Raw genomic sequence first — 6,000 nt, 5'->3', positions numbered from 1 at the left:
GTTATGAAACTTATACACAATGCTTATTACCACAAAACACAGATCACGTTTGAATTTTGGTGACGTTTTAACCATTCTAGAGTTATGCCCCTTTAAAAATTGAAAAATTGCTGAATTTTTCGTTTCCGTTCCCTCACTTTGTTATGTTATGAAACTTATACACAATGCTCATTACCACAAAATACAGATCAAGTTTGAATTTTGGTGGTGTCACTTTAATCATTCTAGAGTTATGCCCCTTTACAAAAGGAAAAATTGCTGAATTTTTTGTTTCCGTTCTCTAACTTAAGTTTGCCTCAACCAAATGTTATGAAACTTATATACAATGCTTATTACCACAAAATACAGATCAAGATGGATTTATGGTGGTGTAACTTTTACTGTTCTAGAATTATGCCCCTTTACAAATGGAAAGATTACTGAATTTTTCGTTTTCGTTCTCTAACTTAAGTTAGCCTCAACCAAATATTATGAAACTTATACACAATACTTATTACTACAAAACTCAGATCAAACAAATTTGGGTAGCATCACTTTCACTGTTCTTCAGTTATGTCCCTTTATAACTTTATATGATATGCAAGCTTGGGGAATCATCTGTGTCCCATGGACACATTTCCTATTTATTAGTCCCCTACTGACGAAGTTGAAGGGGACTTTAGGTTTGCACTCTTTCCTTCTGTCCGTCTGTCTGTCCTTCCGTCAGTCAGGCAAATCAGTTTTCCAGACTTTTTATGCCCCCACCGTAGCGGAGGGGGCATTAAGTTTTACCCTTGTCCGTCTGTACGTAAGTCGGTCCGTATGTCCGTCCGTGGGTACGTCCCAAAGTTGGTTTCTGTTCTCTAACTTTAGTTTGCCTCAACCAAATGTTACGAAACTTATAAACAACGCTTATTCCCACTAAATACAGATTAAGTTTGAATTTTGGTGGCGTCACTTTTACCGTTCTAGAGTTATGCCCCTTTACAAATGGAAAAATTGCTAAATTTTTCGTTTCCGTTCTCTAACTAAAGTTTGCCTCAACCAAATGTTATGAAACTTATACACAATGCTTATTACCACAATATACAGATCAAGTTTGAGTTTTGGTGCCGTCACTTTTACTGTTCTAGAGTTATGCCCTTTACAAATGGAAAAATTGCTAAGTTTTTCATTTTTTTTTTCTAAATATCAAGTAATTTTTAAAATTGGAGTTATCTTCCATTGTACATGATTATAGTTGAATCAACTACAATCAATGCTTTATACAATGCAATGTTTAATTTTGCCTTCCACTGATAAAATAAAGTAATTTTTACCCTTCATTCCTAAAAATTCTTGCCTTCTGGCAGAAAAAAGGGTAGGTAGGTTAAAAAGTAAAAAAAAATATTGGAATATTTTACTTAGACTACTAGTATATAGGGAAATGTTCTGGTGCTTAAAGTTAATGTGGACCCTTTGGCTAAAATGGCTGCGTTTTCACCTCAAAATTTACTCTGAGTACAGACAAACCTGTGCATCTGGAAAAGTTTTAAGGCATATCATGCTATATCGAAAAAATGTGCATTGCAAAATCCAGTTCAGTTTTTATACGACCGCAAAAATATTTTTTGTGGTCGTATATTGGTATGACATTGGCGTCGTCGTCGTCGTCGTTGTCCAAAGACACATTAGTTTTCGCACTCTAACTTTAGTTTAAGTAAATGGATCTCAATGAAATTTTACCATAAGGTTTAATACCACAAAAGGAAGGTGGGGATTGATTTTAGGAGTTAAGGAAAAAGGGGCCAAAAATAAGCATTTTTGTAACTTCCAGACATAACTTGTGTGTAAGTGTAAGGATCTCTCTGACATTGTACCACAAGGTTCCATATCACTTAGGGAATGCTGGGATTGATTTTGGGGGTAATTGCCTCCAAATTTTAGGAATTAAGGACCAAAAAGGGGCAAAAAACAAGCATTTTTCTAGTTTCATGACAATAACTTGTGTGTAAGTGTATGGATCTATCTGACATTGTATCACAAGGTTTCATATCACAAAGGGAATGCTGGGATTGATTTTGGGGGTAATTGCCTCCAAAATTTAGGAATTAGGGGCCAAAAAGGGGCAAAAAACAAGCATTTTTCTAGTTTCATGACAATAACTTGTGTGTAAGTGTATGGATCTCTCTGACATTGTATCACAAGGTTCCATATCACAAAGGGAATGCTGGGATTGATTTTGGGGGTAATTGCCGGCAAATTTTAGGAATTAGGGGCCAAAAAGGGGCAAAAAACAAGCATTTTTCTAGTTTCATGACAATAACTTGTGTGTAAGTGTATGGATCTTTATGAAATTGTACTACAAGGTTCCATATCACAAAGGGAAAGCTTGAATTGAGTTTGGGGGTAATTGCCCAAAATAGTTTAGGAAAAAGGGGCCAAAAATAAGCATTTTTCTAGTTTCCAGACAATAACTTGTGTTCAAATATATGGATCTCTCTGAAATTGTACTGCAAGGTACCATACCACAAAGGGAAGGCTGGGATTGATTTTGGGGGTAATTCCCTCAAAATTTTAGTAATTAGGGGCCATAAAAGGGCAAAAAAACAAGCATTTTTCTAGTTTCAGGACAATAACTTGTGTGTAAGTGTATGGATCTTTATGAAATTGTACTGCAAGGTTCCATATCACAAAGGGAAAGCTGGGTTTGAGTTTGGGGGTAATTGCCTCAAAATTTTAGGAATTAGGGGCCATAAAGGGGCAAAAAAACAAGTATTTTTCTAGTTTCAGGATAATAACTTGTGTGTAAGTGTATGGATCTTTATGAAATTGTACTACAAGGTTCCATATCACAAAGGGAAAGCTGGATTGAGTTTGGGGGTAATTGCCCTAAACGTTTAGGAATTTGGGGCCAAAAAGGGGCAAAAAAACAAGCATTTTTCTAGTTTCCAGACAATAACTTGTGTTCAAGTGTATGGATCTCTCTGAAATTGTACTGCAAGGTACCATACCACAAAGGGAAAGCTGGGATTGAGTTTGGGGTGATGAATCATAAGGGGGTTCAAAAAATTGGGGGGGGGGGGGGGGGGGGGGGATTTTTTTTTCTTTAAAATTTTCCATTTTAAATTGGTTATTTCTGATTTATATATAAAAGCAAATAATAATGATATGGTTTGAATAGGTAATTTAAAAATTTTTAAGTTCTTAGACCACATTCATTCTGTGTGAGAAACCTATGCTGTGTCAAATATTTAATTACAATCCAAATTCAGTGCTGTATCAAGCTTGAATGTTGTGTCCATACTTGCCCCAACTGTTCAGGGTTCGACCTCTGCGGTCGTATCAAGCTGCGCCCCAGCGGAGCATTTTATTAATTTTGTAAAATATAAAATGCATTTTAATTTTATTCATCTAAGGCATGCTATATCTTAAAAAATTTCCAGATACACAGTGATGTCTGTACTCAGAGTAAATTTGGAGGTGAAAACACTGCCATTTATGCCAAAGGGTCCACATGAACCTTAACCAAATTGTCTGGACTTTAAAGATGATTAACTAAAAATATCCATAAAAAGTGTTAAGGTAGGCATGAACATTTAGGATAGGTAGGGAAGAGCTTTATCACTTCTTTTTTTTTTTTTTATTTCTACTGAGAAATTGAAAATTAAAAATCTTTAGTCATCTTTGTTTAATTCCTTCACAAATTGTTCAAACTCTGACTAATTAAGACATGAATGAAAAGAGACTTTGGACATACATTTATTTCTATGAGACAGCAACCCTAAACATGTTAAAGCCAGAAAAGACATTAACAGAGCAACATATGGCCTTGTTTTCTTCATGCTTGAAGATATTGATTTGATATTTGGTGTATTGTTTTATCATGACAAGTTACAGGTCAAGGTCGATTTTCACGATTTTAGCTTTTCTCCTTGTTCAGTTAAAGCCCTTTCCCTAGAATTAAATTTTTGATGAAATACTTATTAACTACTAAATTTCTGTTGAAAGGGAATTAACAAATTTTTTAACTTTGCCTAGAATTAAATTTTGATGAAATACTTATTAATTACTAGATTTCTGTTCAAAGGGAAATAACTCTCTTTTTTTTTTTTAAAGATTTGTAAAAGACATTGTATTAAGATAAATGACATTTTGGTTTTTTTTCCTTTTCTTTAGTAAATTGTTTGAAGAATTTAGTGGTTGGTTTGCTCCATTACAATGAATTTTTAACCGGTAGGGGACTATGTATTGCCATGCAATACTCACAGAATGCTTGTTTAAAAAGAGTTATGCCCCTTGGAAATATAAATTATATGGAACGTTGCATTGTTAGAGCTCTCATATGTACGATTCTTGCCAGTATTTTATGAAACTTAATTCATAGGTTTATATTAGCAATGTCTTGAGACAAGTTTGAAAATCAGTGCTGTTCAATTATTTTTAAAAGAGTTATACCCCTTGGAAATATTAATTATAAGGAAAATTGCCTTATGAGCGCTCGTATGTGTACAATTTTAGCCAGATTTTTATGAAATTTATATTATAGGTTTATATCATTAATGTACTTGAAGAGTTCAAAAATCAGTGCCGATCAATATTTTTAAAAGAGTTATGCCCCTTGAAAATATTGATTATATGGAAAATTGCAATGTTATCGCTCTCATGTGTTCAATTCTTGCCAGAATTTTATGCAACTCATATCATAGGTTTATATCAGCAATGTCATTGACACTTTCGAAAATACGTTCTCATCAAATATTTTTAAAGAGTTATGCCTCTTGGAAATATAAATTATACTGGAAATCACACTGCATTTGCTCTGAAGCCTTCATTTCTCTTAAGATATTAATAAAAAGTTTTAAAGAACAAAAAAAAAGTGCTTTTTTAGTTATTACCCTTGTACCTTGGATAGATAAAACATGTGCAACGTGGGGGACATTGGAACTCTGTTCTTTTATTGGGAGAGAAAAATCAAAAATTAATGCCAAAGTGTAACCAATTTGTTTTAAATAAATTTTAACATACATTAGCAATATTACCTAATCAAAATAGCTAATTTTAGGAGAATTTGCCTCTTCTTTTCTTTTATAATTTGTACATGAGCCCGACTGCCATATATGACTGATTGTCTTTGATTAATTTCTTAGTAAAATACTGCATAATATGGAAAACCTAAATTTTACTCTAGCTGCTAATTATAAAGAAGCTTCTGTAAAATTATTTTCTGTAATTTCAGGAAAGTTTGAAATATTGTCATGTGAATCTTATAGTGTTATATATGTCTACTTTTGATAAAAATGGAGATAGCTATATATTTGATATCCAAGGGCAATGGTCTATCTCCCTATACAACTATGATATGAGATTTCTACACGCTACAAGTTTTTGTCAGAACTTTACTGTTCTATCTCCACACTCCCATTGGCTTATGGTAGCTTATTCATCTAGTTAGTTATTTTTATAGTGTTGTATCTCCACTATTTTTTTCAGGTATTTTTGCTGTAATTGTTATCAAAATTATCTTAATAGTACTATGCTTAAATTGTTTGCATGGTTTGAACTCAATTAATCGCAAATCCAGCAGTCCAGAATTTGGGATATTACACAGTTAAAAAAATATTCATGGTCTATCATCAATAGAAATAATTAGAAAAATAGGAAATACACCATTTTAAGATTCACACAACGATATGTTGTTGGTGTTTAGAAACTTTAACCATTCAATGTACCTGAAATATTACCGGTAATACCGAGGTCACCATATACCACATGCACTTGTTTCATGCAATGGTTTAGGCCACCTCTCTCTTACTTAAAGGGGGCCTTTACCATCACATAAAACAAGTGCCTGACCAGGCTGTGCACATAAGTCTTCAACAACTATAGCGGGGCCCATACAGTTCATCCATTAGGGTCTGCCGGGATGGGAAGTTCTTCATTTTTGTATTCTTATTTTTTCTGACATTTTTCTTTATTCTTTATTATTTTTGCCCATTATTCTCTATTCTTTATAAATTTTGCACATTATTCTCTATTCTT

Source organism: Mytilus californianus, unplaced genomic scaffold, assembly GCF_021869535.1.
Source record: "Mytilus californianus isolate M0D057914Y unplaced genomic scaffold, xbMytCali1.0.p SCAF_7, whole genome shotgun sequence".
NCBI classification, from domain to species: Eukaryota; Metazoa; Mollusca; class Bivalvia; order Mytilida; family Mytilidae; genus Mytilus; species Mytilus californianus.
Note: the sequence above shows the minus strand (reverse complement) of the source record.